Below are 16,364 nucleotides of genomic sequence, written 5' to 3' on the forward strand. Positions count from 1 at the left end.
TTCTGTATACCATGATTCTCAGTTGTTGTCCCCTGCTTACCTGAACTGGGAGACCTGTCAAAATATGCTGTGGCTCCCTTTTGCCCCCACCATATTTGAATAGAAACAGTGAAGGAGAGAGGAGGATAAGGCTGTTGAGAGGTGGGTAGACATCTACACCTTGTCCTGGAATGGATCAGGCTCCTAGGTTCCCTAACACACACTGTGCTAGGGAATTCAAACAGGGCTTTACCCTTAGAGATTTAAATGGTCTCACCTAATTTGTATCTGTCAGTTTATGCTTGCTTGTAAGTTTTTCCAGGTTCAGCAGCTTTGCGGTTGAGGATAGGGTGTGGAGTTATTACAAAGACAGACTGACTACTCAGATAATCTACACAGTTTACAGAGACTTGGTCTTGGGGATGCAAGAGTTGAGACACGCACCCACACGACCATGCTCTGTTTCAAGTACTGGGCTACAGCACAACCTGAGTAAGTGATCTTGTTCATTGGCTCACTGCGCATGGGCTTCTGAGACACCCTGGTGTGATGAGCTGTCATTTCAAACGAAGTCCTCCAGCGGTACCTCAAAGATTGTTGTATTTTTGTTAACATGAACATACCCCTCTAGTTACACGCTATTTTAGTTTTGTATGCTATGACTTGACTTTCATCTTCAAAGTTACTTCCAAGAAACAAAGTATAACCTCATGTCAGGAGCAGAGGTTTTACACTGTAGAAGCAGCAGCAGTAGACATGGTAATATGCCTCCCACAATAACATGAATAATTCAAATTGCCCTAAGACACATCATGTGCCACTTGACTTCAGGCAGCCATTTCCTTGATTATCAAATCATGATAATCAGTGCAAGGCCCATTCTTTTCTCTGGTGCAGTTTTATATCCTTTCAGACTCTTTTACTGTTGCATAAAAAGATCTGTTATAAAGATGAAATATACTTTTGAGACTTGGCCACTGCTGGCTTTGGCACTGCTATGTAACAAGCACAACTCATTTGGAAGGAATGATCCGTTAGGAAGTAATGATAAATGTATGATATCTAAAAGAAAAATGAAGTGCAATCTTTTTCACACAGTTATACAGACACAGAAACTTCCCAAGACTTTAAAAAGAAAATACTACACCAATAATCCTTTCAAACGGGGGGGGAGGGAGGAGTGTCCAAAAAGGGGTTTTAAGTCTAAATTCCATGTCTGCTATAGTGAGACTACAAAACAATCACAGAAAGCAGAATTTTCCCTCTCTCTCTTTTTTGTTTGTTTGTTTCTGGCTGCATCTATATTTCTGTTCCTACTACTTGCCTTTGCTTCCTGCATCAGCTTGAGAGGCAAAGGAAAGAAAGGCACTATGAATCATATCCAAATAACCCTCAGGCATTCAAAGCCTTGATAAGATTAGCATAGTATATGTTGCCTACTCTGTAAAAAAGGCAAATTTGCCATGACCTGTAAGGCATTTGAGGAAAAAAGACGACAAATATAAACTACAAAGATAAATTTAAAACACAGTTTTCAGTCTATATCTAGGGATAACTGGTAGCTTTCTTATTTCAGACATTGCAGAACAATACTTACACATAGAAGGGAAAAAATCTTGTAGACACACATCTGTGAAAGACAGAGGACCTTTAGAAAAAAACACTAGCAGAACTAGTTTTGAGTTAGTAACAACAGAATTTTCAAATGTATTGCCCTAGATTTCCCATAGTTCATTAATGATTTAATTATTCCCTAAAAATAGTCTCTAGGATGAATATTGTTTACTTCTTAAAAACTTAGGACACATTCTCGAAAATGTAAAACTTGTGCTTAAGTACTATTCACCTTTTTTTCTGGCTGGACACTAAACAGTAAGGATACCTTGCTTGCCAAAATGGCTTCTGAAACTATTCAACTTGATATAAGTACAAATCTACAAGGTCTTATATTTAAATAATAATCAAGCATTATGGTAAAATTATGAAATCCATCATTTAGTCATGAATTATTTATACAAATAATGTATTAGTTTTTTATTTTTTCTCTCCCTGTAGGCCAGATGGTTCAACCAGCTTTGAGAGAAAACTCATACAAGGCATGTTTGCAAAGATGGACTAACACATGTTCCAGATCCAAACAAAAAGCAGGTGTAAAACATTCTGTCTGTACAGGCTTGCCTGAACATATACACCTTCTTCCACCCCTTTCTCTTCCTCAGCCTCAAAGGACACTGGAATTCCTCCTCCCCTCACGCTCTCCTACACATACACACATTGGCTTTCCTGTTACGAACAAAAAAAATCCAGAAAATTCTTCTGTCTCTGTGAACCTTCAATATTACCTCAGTACAAAACTACCAGCTTAAGTTTCTGCATTGTGATAGAGCTACAACATGACAGATCAAAAACTAGACTTCCAAGATAACTGTTCCGTCTAAGATGCATCTGCATTGATGCGATTTCCACAGGAAGACTATGTTGCATTTATTTTGTACTTCCAAGAATAGCCCAAAGACTCCTGAAGTCTGGTCTAATTATTCTTTACCATACCTCTCGGAGTTTAGGATTTAATATCATGTTTTGTTGAGATTTCGGGGAACCCTTGTACCCATATATGTATCTAAATTCCTTTCTTCATTCATTCTACAGCCAACAGAATAGTTTTCAGAACATTTTCTTTCTTTATTTTCCCTAATGATTTGAAAACAGTTCAATTTCTACTCTAACGTTTCCAAACCAGTTCATTTTCTACTCTAATGTTTCATTGAGGAAGCCTCTCATCTGGTCAAAGACCATACGGAAGGCCATATAAGGAGACAAAAAGTCTTTCCTTTACCAATATACCTTCTTTGACAGTAATCAAAATAAATGTTTATAGAATATTAGAACAGCTCAAGAAGACAATTTTAGTTTTGGCAAAGGAATTATCCCTATAGCAATAGTGTGTATTTTCCGTCATTCTAATGAACTCACATAACAGTAAAAAGCTAATGTTTGTCTAAGAATAAATTTTTTTAAAACTTTATTATTATTAGGTCTTGACTTTTAAAAGGCATGCATATCAGCTGTATCTTCTGATATTATTTACATTATCATAGACAATTAGTAGTGAATGTACTCCATCCCCTGTCAACAATAACGTTATAACAGATAGTAATTCAATAAGAAGAAATTTGGAACGGTCCAACAGGCAAGGAAAGATGACAATTCAGAGGACCATTTTAACTATTCACTGGAAAAAGGCTTCATAAAAGTTAATTGTGTGATATACTAAGCTGTATCATTTAGAAATACCTTAGGAACATCAGATATTGTAACTAAAAAACAAATTCATTTACATTTTGGCAAATAAGCCTTTGAAATCCTCTTTTCATTCTCTGTAGGGAGGTCCTACTGGGTAGGGAACATAAAGAATGAGAACTTAAGGAACACATCCAGCAACCCATATCAAAACAACAGAATCCTTTCATTTGTACTTCATGCTTTATTACAATCAGCAGATAGAAAGCTATCAGGATGATACAATACAAAACATTTAAGACTCATCTTCAGTTCCCAAGATTTCAGCCTAACCCCAGTGATGACAATGCTCTATACAGGTTTTAGAAATCTCAGGTAATTTTGAGATACACTGTTAGAAGCAATGCTAAACGTGACCCAAGTTATTATTTATAAAGCAACACTGTTTTCTTCAGAGTACAAAGAGTTAGGAAGTTATTAAAATGACAAGTGTTCTATGGTAACCATATTTTTGTAACCTTTATCCATAACTATAATGATAGAAATATCCTTTCCTCAGGGATAAATGAAGTAACAAGCTCTAGTATATTTTCTTTTAATTTTTTAAATCATATAAAAACAGTGACTTATGAGGGCACTGCAAGCACCTGCTTTTCTGTCTTCCGCATAGGTATTACCTAGTTATAATTCTTCCCTGAGGCTGTTGGAAATTTCCCTGCTCTACCAGATTAAGAACTCATTCAACAGAAGAAACAAGTGAAGACTGTAAGCACATCTAAAGATTTTGGTGGGGTTTTTTGTTGGGGTTTTTTTGGTTGTTTTTTTTTTTTTTTTTTTTTTTTAATCTGATGCTAAAAATGTTTCCCCTTATCTATTTTGCACCCACATATTCTCCCTGAGACCATTCTTAAGACTTTAAAGCAAGAAGGCAGTAGTCTCTGCAGAATCTAAAAATCTACAGAAGTTTTAGCATACTCCAAAAACTCCAGTTAATATCCACTTTGACTAAACCCTTATGCAAAATACTAGTGACTTTTAGGTCAAACAGGCAAACTCCTTTCTCTTCCTCAAACCAAGGCAAATGCATTATCCCTTAAGTTTAGATCAGATGAGAAAGCAAGCAAGAACAGAGGGAACTGAATGAGCCTTTAAAACATAGGTTCTTCAGTTCCACCTAACTCCAGCTGTATGCATCCAAGTTTGAATTCATTAGGAGTATATATCTATGGAGTTCTTGTGATCTGTTTTTTGCTATCAAATTCTGTAACCCCATACTTTAAATTCAATTCCTTGTTGACATAACCACATGACCCAGGATCTGCCATTCTAGGGCATATTTATTTTTCCTTACTTGACTCTTCTTCTTAACTACCCTTAATAGAATTTTGTAGCTCTCCTTAATAGATCTTTTTTTACCTAGCAATGGGTATATGTGCTGGTTTTGGCTGGGATAGTTAGTTTTATTCATAGTAGCTAGTATGGGGCTATGGTTTGGATTTGTGCTGAAAACAGTGTTGATAACACAGGGATGTTTTAGTCACTGCTGAGCAGTGCTTACACACAGTCAAGGCCTCTTCTGCTTCTCACCCCACCCCACCAGCGAGGAGGCTGGGGGGGCACAAGAAGTTGGGAGGGGACACGGCTGGGACAGCTGCCCCCAACTATTACGTGTGCTGGAGCCCTGCTTTCCTGGAGCTGGCTGAACACCTGCCTGCCCATGGGAAGCAGTGAATGAATTCCTTGTTTTGTTTGCTTGCACGCGTGGCTTTTGCTTTCCCTATTAAACTGTCTTCATCTCAACCCCCAAGTTTTCTGACTTTTACCCTTCCGATTCTCTGCCCCATCCCACCGGGGGGGAGTGAGCGAGCGGCTGTGTGGGGCTTAGTTGCCAGCTGGGGTTAAACCACAACAGTATATTAAAAAAATACCTTTCTTCTAAGAGGGAGAAAAGAACACAGGAGCAACATATACACACACATATAGCACTGTGTATGTGTACATACACACATAAACTGCAGTGTAAATTACAAGCTGTTTGATTATGAACACAAGAAAGTTACAAGAAAACCTCAGCTTGCTGAGAGAGGAGTGGGTTTTCCACTGAACGAGAATGCACAATATTTCTGTCAATCCCAGTAGCCAGTATTTCTTACCACAAAAAAAAAAGTTAATACTTTACCATGCTCATATACCATTTGTATTCTGATCTGCAGGTAAGCAAGTCACAGCTCCAGAATCTAGCTAAGCTTTTAAACAGAAAAAGTTGGCAAGTAATCATTTACTCATTACTTAAGCAGTACAGGCAAATACAGAAGTGTTCAAGCTGCAATCTTACCATCTTCGACACCAGATTCTTGCACCATCATAGCATAAATTTGACCCATGTCAGACAAATACACATTGCATTTCTAATCATCAAGCGTGTATAACACTCTGACAACAACCTCAACTTTTTACATCATCTGTGCTCATAGCAGTGTAATAAGCAAACACCCATCCAGCAAAAAGACCACCAGTATAAAGTTAATCTGTTGGTATTTTTAATAGGTGTTTGAAACAGCAGCATATGGTTAATACTAGATCAGAGTTTTATATCATTTTGTTGTGTAAGGAATCCTAAAGCTGCACTATAATCAACCTGCAGTCTCACAGTGTTGCAATCTACTTCACCCTGCCCAGAAGCTAGGCTAAACTGAACTTACTTGAGCTATCAAAAATAGACACGTAGGTTAAAGAAAATTAACCTTTTTCTCTCCCATGAAGTTTTCAGTACTACATGAGCCACGACTAGTTTCAACAACTCTTAGCAGGAGTTACTTAGGTAACTTCTCTGCAGGTGTTATGCTATTAAACAATTTGTGTATTAATGTGATTTTTCACGTCAACAATTTGTGGGATTTCTTTCTGAAGAAGGTAGAAGCATAGCCACTAAAAAACAGGCCAAAAGTTTAGAAGAGAGATTACACAAATAGCTCGAACCCTCGATACAACAGAAGGCTATATGAACGGTACACTATTTAGGTTGGGAGGGGGTTTTTTTGGTTTTTGGTTGTGGGTTTTGTTTTTTTTTCAAAACTAAGGACTTTCCATTTTAGTTCAAGCCATGGTACCATTATGTAAAGTCTGTTAGTGAACTCATTTGGGCTGCTCTCATGAAAATCAGCAATTTAAAAAATAGCTTCTGTTCATTTAAGGTTACAAATTAGATATATAAGGCAGCACTTCATCCACCACTGAAGTGCAGCCATCTGTTTTATAGTAGGCATTTATACAGAACAGTTTGAAAAATGAAGAAAAATATTATAGCAAACTGAGAAGAAAAATACAGATGTCTTGAACAGAATGCTGAGAATGGCTTCCCTCAAGCAGTCAAGAACTGCATTTCCCACAGCCCAAAGGCCAATAGCTACAAACTTTGGACCCTAAAAATTGGGCACACAAGTCCATATTGAGACAACGAAATACATCACTGTATTTTTAAAGCTCTTGAGCATCATTTTTTTCAAGAGATGACTGTATATGTCAGTTCCTAAATATGGACTTAAATCAGTTAACTTCGTTTCCCCCGCTCTTTAAAGCTGCAACCTTGGTCTGCACTGGCCTTCCCTGGGAGTATGCAAGCAGCTATGGTACAAGGTATGCTGTCCTACCATTTAGTGGCCCACAAAATTTTGTTGCTTATAGTGAATGACACTTCCAGGTGGTCTGTTATGGATCTTATATGTATTATCTAAAATTATGTCAGTCATTATAGTAGACATAAACAGATATTGTGTGTTGTGAAAACTGAAATATGTAGAAAACCTGTTTTTTATGTAATAATCTATTAGAAAAGAGGGTTTAAAATTATTTTCAATATAATTTTCCATCTAAAAAGGGATTTTGCTTTCTCTCTTTAGCAATACTAAATAACTTCTGAGCAGCTTGTCTCAGAAACAGATGCTTAGTGTAAAGCCTGATTGAAAATATTCATAAATATACCAAATATTTTTATGAGTAACTAGAATATATTTTTAATAGCATATTAAGAATTATAACCCCAAAGGAAGACAGTGGGAGTTTAATTATGGACGTGTTAATCAGGAATTTAGTCTCAGTACTTTATTTCTCTATAATTTACCCTTTCCATCTGTTGGATATTACTGAGACATATCAAAATACCCTAGGATAGGACAACATCTCCCAGCTTTTAATAAGAATCAACTATCCTCTCTCAGCAGCTGAAGGGAATAGTTAATGAAAGTAATAGTTTGGCTTCCCTCCACCAAGAGATACATAGGTCTTTCCCAAGAGCAAGTTATCCTCTCAAGATGACTTGATAAATACCCAGGTGGTCACGGAGAAATTTTGCTGTTTTAGCCAATGGGAAGAAACACACATCCCCGTAAAAAGAATTAAGGGCCAAGTATAGTGCATGGTATACTTGCTGTATTTTCAATAAGAGCATATGTATCGGGTTAACTTACTAAGTAACAGTAACAGACTTGTGTATGTCTCTAAATTAAGCCTCAAAGAAAATTTAGAAAGACCCTTCAAAGAGATCATATTAAGCTTAAATGTATGGTTAAATGTAAATATCTTGATAGAAAGCCTCTACGTTTTCCTGCAAGTACACCATTTAACCTTTCTATATCAGTCTATTTCTTTTGGCATGAATACTTGAGCTCGTAGATGTAAGTGTACTGTACATACATCAAACTGATTCTTTCAGTGTCTCATCTAATGTTAAACATCTTCAGATAGTAAACTTACATCAGGTCAGACACATTTAAAGACAGATATATTAGTTTAGTGCTGAGAAAGTATAGTGAAGTATAAATGCCTGCTCTAGATTCACCTAGGAAATAACTGCATGTTTGAGCAAGCTTATTAAAAAAAGGTTTCCTTTCTTAATTTGCTTGTTCCTGTCTGTATAGTGAGGAATCCCAGATTTATTGAGAAGTCTTGAATGTTAAAGGTATTTTAAGTGACCTGAAAAGGATAAATTATATTTTTTTATTTTTCTCTCTCTTAAAACAGAGCACTATCTAATGAGTATAAACATTTATGATGCATATATTCTTATATTTTTTAGATGGATCTTTTCTGCTCAGGGGTAGAAGAAGAGTGTTGAGCTTTGATGACACTAACACTAGTTTTTCCTTTACTTGGATATAGATGAATGAGTATCATCTGAAGCTTAATATTATGACTCCAGTCTGATTTCCAGAGTATAAGACTAGGACTTGACTCATACCTTCAGCTGTCTAGAAGCCAGTCGTCAAGGTTAAGCAAGTCATCTATTTTCACCTGTAGTTACTGGACAATCTGAGTTTAACACCCAGTCTAAATATTTATTTTAAACCTGTATTAGGATCAATTCATTTTGTCCGAAACAAGAAATCTCCAGAGGGCAATCATTTCACACAGGTATTCTAATGACTATGAAGAAGCTTAAATAGCTTTCATCCAACTTTTAAGTAAGATGAATCTATGCTCAGGATCCCATATGAGACCTGTATAGACAAGTTTTCATCATATCAGTATCATAATTGATCCAATTTCAGCTTGTTCTAATCCCTAATATCCTAGTGGTCTCCCTTATCTAACTGTATAATATTTTGTATTCTAAGAGCAATTACAACATACTGTATCTAATGAATATAAAACGTACTGTGAAATGTGAAATACAGTCAGCCACCCCAGGAAAAAAAAACTGGGATTTTAATTAGAGATCATTATAGAGATCAATAGCAAATAGAGATCAATTTCTTTATTACAAAACTGTAATAAAAGTTACTTGTATAGAAACTATTATTGTTCCAAGTTCAGTTTCAGAATAAGATCAAGTTTATATGCAAGTCTGATCTAAGTTAGGCATAGCAAGACCTATATATTATCATCTTGGTAAAGATGTGTTTGCAATAATTTCGTTTTACTGTTTTCCTAAGCACTAAATACTTAGAAACTGGCTAAAAAGAGAGGTAATAATAGCTATGTAAAATAACCAAAACAAGGTACTTCCATCCCAATCAATAGTAACATGGAAAAATACAGCATCAAATTATACTCACCTAAATCTACAGCATTCTGCCAAATGCAGAAGATTGCCTGTTGTTTGTTTTGGTTTTTAACTGATTTGCAACTGTTGGTTTGATCTACCAATTAAAAAAACCTAGCTTTTCATGCTTTTCTTAAATTTTATAAATTTACTACAAAAGAATATAGTCAAACAGTCATCAGATCTAGAAACCTCTAATATCAACATCGTGCTATGTTAGGGCCATCAATGCTGGAAGGGTGTGGTTGATTCTCCCATTCTTTGGCGAGCTCACTTTGGACAATCTGTTATTATTAGAATGCTGGCTTAATTCAAAAGAACCTCCTGTGTAGCTCCTTGTACTTTGCTTGCTGCAGCTGTCTAAGATGCATGGAGTTTAGTTAGTGCAGTCAGTCAAATTATATTCATCCAGATATAATAGCTTTTGGGTGTCATTAGATTTATCTTAAAGAGAGTTATTACACATTTGTAATTTATTTACATTTTTTTATCATTATCAAAAGTTCAGTGGACATAATAGACATGAAAGCGTGAACATTTAACAAAATATGAAAGTATGCTTTGGAAAAAACAGATGTTTTAAGAATTTCATGGTGTAAAGAAAACATATCCATCATGAAAACCTCTTCTCAACTCAAAAGTTCCATGAAATTTCAGGTAAGTCTTTTATGCCATTAAATCCTAGATTTAGAAATTTAAGCAAATTCCTGAACCACAGATCTATTGCCAAGCCCAACGAGATACTAATCAATTTATCTTTATGCAAACTTGATGCTTAATGAACCCCAAAGTAACAAAAATCCAGCTAAGGTAACTACAACTGCTGATGTAAAGATATATATACCTTTATGTATATATGTAAGTGACCAGAATCCTCTACTTGTTTCTAGATGCTCTAAAACTTCAACTAGAAATTAACATATAGCTATAGGAAAATCACAACATTTAAAAATAATGGTTGCATTTTATAGGATAAAAGTTAGGAAGCTCACAAAATTCAGTGCTAGCATCAATTTCTGAATGATGACAAAGCATAAGTCTACAGAGAACATATTGTGATGATGTAACATCAAGCAGTTCAAATCTACTTGAATGTGCAGAATGAAAACCTGACAGCCAAGCATACTGACCTATGGTAAATGGAACTGAATCAACTGAGATAATCACAGACCAAGAAAGGCCACCATTTTTAAGTCTTAAGTTGTCTTTACAGTGTTCTGCAGATATATCCACACTCATCCTGGCTGCAAACCATGTTGTCATTGGCAACCACTTCCAGGATAGAAGTTGCGTAACCGCATGGTTGTGACATTTTGCTTCACTGAATAAGTTCACTGTCAAAAGTGTTGATTGGCTCAGCCAAAATATTATTGTAACATAGCTATGATATTCCTTACCAAAAGTGAGGGATGACTCATGATGACCTGCCTGAATATGGACAGCTGTAAATTTAAGTCCGTCTACAAAAGAAGGGTATAGATGTAGCTTCAGAAACATAGGCTAACTCACTCTGGATAGATCTTTGCGCTGTTTGGGAAATTACTCTACCCATTGTCCAAACTGATTGAAAGTATTGTAGCCCCCACTGACAAAGTGGTGATGTTGCTATTTGAGAATATTATTAGCTAAGGAACAAAAAAGGCTTTATTATGTAGTATAGCTGGTGGGGTTTAGCTGGTCTCTCCCACTGGATTAGGTCATGGAAAGAGCTTCTGACCGGGCATGCATATCAATCAATAATGTTTCTTTTTTAGCAATACCTGAAAGTAAGGGAACTACAAAAATTTAGACCTATACAAAAAAACCAAATTAAAGTTACAGTCTTTAATTTATTGAAGTTTTATTTAACCTAATTCAAACAGGCATGAAATGGAGATTGGAAACTTCGTTTTCTCTGTTGGGCCCTGTAGCGTTGAGAAGACTTGCAGCGTCACGGAGAGCTCACCACCCTCAACTCGCTGCGAGGCGTTCCCGGGTTTGGTCCCCCCACCGGCCCTGTTAAAGATGGACCTGCACCCTTCTTGACCAGGAGCTGATGCCGTTGTAACTGTGCCCTCACTTTACAAGCTAGGTAGTATTTGAGATAGAGAAGTGTGTTTCTGGCTATGCATTGTATCACCAGGCAAAACCTAATTCACCCTGATAACTAGTACATATTCAGCATATAGAAAAAGGAGAAGCACATTCAGGAAACTATTTAGGTTTTGTTTTGTTGATTTGGTGTGTGTCTGTCCTCCCCCCCCCCCCCCCCCCCTTTTTTTTTTTTAGACAATTTTATTTTTGGAACAGTTTTTTGAAAGATAAACACATTTCAAACTGAACAGAGTGATTCAAAGTTTTTCTCACAGTTGGTCCAAAACCACCCATCTATTTGTTTTTATGGAGTTACAAAACATGGCATTCTAGATTGAGATATAATTTGCAATAGAATAAAAACGGAGACATAATTCTTGTCTCAAAATTCTTATAGCTGATTAAGGCAAAAAAGTGCACAAAAGGAATAAATAATAGCAAAAACTGGAATAACTGTAATTGGGGAATTTTCTTCTGGATAGTTGAAGCTCACATTTCACTTTTCCCCGTTTATATTCCACTATGATTTAATAATAACAATAGAAAAACTTTACTAATTCAGTACTTTTCCATTTTATCCCATAATAATTTTGCTGATTGCTATAATCTTACATAAAGCGTAAGAACTGATATTAAAGTACTAACATCTTTCTATTAAAATGATTAGTTGGCAAGAAGACACACAACATCAAAAAATATACAGGCCACAAAGTGTCACCTTCACATAGGAGGAATTCCCTGCAGTGAAACTGGCAAAGCTCAGCCTGGTCATGAGTCATGCTAAAGATTCATTTAAATTATTGGAGGGCATCCAACCTATTTAAAAGTCTGGCTACAGGGAGTAACATGTTGCATTTCTATCTTAGTCCTGCTGCATTTGAGCATAACTAGATCATCTCTTCATTTCTTTTCTTCCCCGTCCCTCCCCCCCCCCCCACCAAGTACACTCAAGTAGTATTCCACTTACCTATCAATTCCTCTCCTTCACTCATTGTTTTGTCTCTTGCACCCATTTAACATGCATTCCCCTGAAGATGCTTCTGCTTGGAAGACTAATGACCCTAACCACTTTGTATCAGCTTTTTGCAGCAGCCTCAGATTTATGAAGATACCAGTCTCTTTCAGGAACATTCAATATTTCCTGAGCATGTGTTTGAAAGAAATAACAAGAACAAAAAAACCAACCAGCATTCTCAAGGAGGCTGTTATCACAAGTCAGCAATACAAGAAGAATCTTTTGGACAAGAGTGTCAGTAAAGACATTATCAGCTGACTGCTCTGTGATATAAAAGTCATTGCTCTGGAGGAGAAGAGAAACCATGCTATGAACTACAATAACAAGACTACTGCAGTTCATTATCTTTATGCTATATCTTTGAAAAAGATACATATGTGTTTTGGCTTGATGTTAACTTGTTGTAGCTATTAATTTGTGTGTGTCCCAGTGCTAAAAGCAGCAAAACCTTATTTACATGACCATGATTTCTCACAGCTAAAAGAGGATGGAGCTTCTGAGTTGAACAAAAGAACAGGCCTATCTCAAAATTTCCTATTCAACAACCATAGTTTATCATAATTTTTTTCCCCATTCCTCAAAAATTTCAGCCCAACCATTTTTTTTCCCCAAAAAAGAGAGCTGTTGCAAAGATTGAAGAAAAGAAGCATACTCCGCTCCCACAGGGAGGGCAAGACAGAGACATTCAAAGTGTGAAGTGGGAGAAAAACAGCAGAGTGATACCATCATCTGATGTGATTGCCCAAAATGCACACAGGCTCTAGATTGCAAAATGTATATTAAAATTCCGTCATATTTTACCTCTAGTAATTTTTCTGTCCTCCCTTTCAGCATCTCTGGAAAGATGATAGACAAGGTCCATCTTACAGCAAGACAAGCTAACAGGACAGACCACAAAAGCAAGCATATATTTCTTAACAGCATAAAATTGTTACCAGAAACTCAGTTTCTGGCAATTATTCCCCCAGCGTTACTGAAGTATTGTTCTTAAGAAACAAATGAAAATAACTCATTATGGTAGAACCCTCCTTACCCAAGTTTAATCATCTAAGAGTTCGGTGCCTGGAGTCTAGCATCTAGCCTAAGCAATCAATAGAAAACTATAGATTCATCCCCTTGCCTCCAGGGGAAATACTTGTCTCTCAGCTACCTACACTAGACACCCAGCTTGTAGGCAGTTTAAATTTGCTGGGATAAATCCCAAACACAGCTTTATCAACTTTTAAAAACTGGGGACAGGAAAATTGACCCCATAGCTAGAATCCAGCTCTCCTGAAAGTGTTGATTTGCACGAATATTGTGGTGGTAAAAAACAATATTAAGAATACTTGTTAAAATAATATGATTAAGCTAGGGAAGTACCTTTTAATAGTTTAAATGACTGATGATTGTTTATGTTCTGACTCACTTTTCTTGGCTCCAACCCACGCATTATGTTCAAATGGCAAAGAATTTTGTTATAATATAGCAACACCATGCAGTATTCTGACTAGGTCAACATCATGATGTGCCCAACTCTGAATACTCAGAAGAACGTCACTGAAAAGTCACTTGACATCAGTCTAATAAAGGACTAGCAATATCCCTATATACTTTATCAGTAGTCCCTTTTGTACTCAGTTGCACAGTCTTACCAGTTCATTTAGTAGATTTATGATACTTGTACTTGAATCATCTCTCTATCAATGGATTGAAATAATTTTGCAGCTCCAGCAAGTTGGACAAGTAAGCCTCTTGTGGTGTTCTATTTATAATGGCCTATACTCTGAAGTATAGCATATCAGCACATTTTGAGCAGAGCACTCAAAACTGTCAATGCTTTTGTTACATACTCAGTGCCATACAACTGAAAACCCTCTGTTTACGCATGTGCAAAGGCACTGTGTGAAGGTTGAGAAAATTTGTACTTATCTTCGGAAAAAATAGGTTTAGACTATAGTCAAAAAATGAGTCATCCCAGATAAGCCACAGAATTCTCATTTACTTGACTCCTCAATATATAATACTTATTCTAGTGCTGATAGAAGTAGTCATAAATCCTAGTAATCCCTTGGGACCTATTAATGCAGGCTTTTCACCCACATAGTCTTTCTCCGCTGTTCATTTGATTCCCTACATGATCAGAGACATACAACAGACAATGCAATATAAATGCATATCCTAAGAGAGAGAAAATTACAAGCAAGCATAACAGATGAAGAGAGCAAAGAAGTAGAATGGAAGACGATGTATTAAGACCAGAGAACCAAAGGCAAAAGCCCATCTAAGTAGGCCACCCACACTGTTAATGTGGATAAGTGAATAATTTTAAGGAGCAGCATAAATGTTAGCATGTTTGTGTTACAAACTGGTAAATGCTCCAGTTACTCTTCCCAAAATAGCAAGAAAGTGGCACATCTCTCCTCATGAGATCTCAGCATCACACTCCGAGCTATGAAGTAAACTAGGTTACGCAGGTTTATTGGAGAGTCTGCTTATTGCCATTGGGAAAAGAGTATTTAATGTACTTGGCTAATAAAGAGGCTGTAATACTGAAACAGGTCATGTGAATAGACATAAAACATATCTCTACAGTGTATTTCCACCTTCAGTATGACTAAAAGTGTAAAATTTCTCAAGGCTCCCCCCATAAGACTTCCAAGGGTGATCAAACAAAAATTATAAGCAATGAAACTTCAAAACAGAAGTCTTTCAGAGATTTGTTTTAAATGTGCAATACTTAATGTACGTTAAGAATAACTCCACCAGGCAACTTAAGGTATTGCACTCTACTGTCTCTCAAGCAGAAATATTTTGAAATTTTGCTGCTGTAGAACAGTTGAGTACATCTGTATTTTGAGTGTTGAACAACCACTGTAAAAATCAAGTAGTTAAGAATGTAACAACCTCTTTTATTCAGGGCTTATTTGATGAACATAAATTGTTTGGATGTTCTGTCAAAAGACAAAACCAAACAACAGGTTTTTGTCTCCAATGCCTCTGGCTATACAGCTATAATTTCACCATCCTCAGTTTTACCCACCTTGAACAAAATATAGATCCAGCTGGATGTTTCAGCACTTGCTTCACATTCCTTTATTGTGGTCACAGGGACCGATACTCTCCTTGACAAAGGGGGCTTACTTCTAAAGCCAGATGATCACGTGAAGGCTAATTGGATCTCCAGAATCCCTTAAGCTTTCCTCTAATCAGTTGTAATTATTCTCTTCCTTTCCTAATGTAACACAGAACCTATATTCTCTGTTTCCATTGAAATGGGGATGAAAGATATCATTATTTAAAAGTCTTGTAAGCTGCTCACATAAAACAGAGAGAAATGCAAGGTGAATCTTCAGAGGGAAAACCTGAGCCCAGCTACTATGTTTGTTTATTTGAGAGAGGAGAGAGTGAAATCTTTGCATCATCTTCATTTTTAGGTCATTTTATTTCTATTGCTTTTGTGTTCTGGCCTTCAGTAATCTTTCTTGTCCATTATTTTATGAAAAGCTGAAGAACAAAATTTATCTGGAGTCAGTATATCCTAGGATATGTTCAGGAGACTCCTACCTTATCCAGGTACAGTAAATCCCCTGACACTAGTGTTCAAAATCATACAAATATTCAAGAAAAATCATTCTTTTCTACCTTCTCCTTGCTGCATTAATCTGATGAGACTAACAAACTGTAAAGTATGAAAACTGGTAGTTATATCAGATTAATGTCACTGTTTGAAACTATTGCAAGCTAATCAAAACTACTCAGTATTTAAACCCATTTTATAACTATTGGGATAATCAGTCTAGTAAGAGGTTGATCGACTTCAATTTCTTTCAGATTAAATATCAGAATATTTCTGCTATTAAGTTGATTAAATCAGTGTCATCATCTTCCAAATGGGGTGTGTTTACATTAGAAATGGCTAGCTCTACACAATTCAAGCATAACACTAAAAATCCAGAATATGGATTTATGAGCACAAAGCTCAGTTCTCTGTCATTCATTTTGCAGCACTGTTGCAATTCTGTTGACTTGAGCTGC

General features: G+C 36.3%; 1 protein-coding gene across 1 annotated transcript in view; it reads right to left on the reverse strand.

Annotated features, from left to right (window-relative positions):
* The window catches only part of ARAP2 (ArfGAP with RhoGAP domain, ankyrin repeat and PH domain 2), a 402,708-nt gene that overhangs the window by 356,427 nt on the left and 29,917 nt on the right, over nt 1-16,364 (reverse strand). The gene's annotated exons all lie outside the window — the stretch shown is intronic.

Source organism: Mycteria americana, chromosome 4 (assembly GCF_035582795.1).
Source record: "Mycteria americana isolate JAX WOST 10 ecotype Jacksonville Zoo and Gardens chromosome 4, USCA_MyAme_1.0, whole genome shotgun sequence".
NCBI classification, from domain to species: domain Eukaryota; kingdom Metazoa; phylum Chordata; class Aves; order Ciconiiformes; family Ciconiidae; genus Mycteria; species Mycteria americana.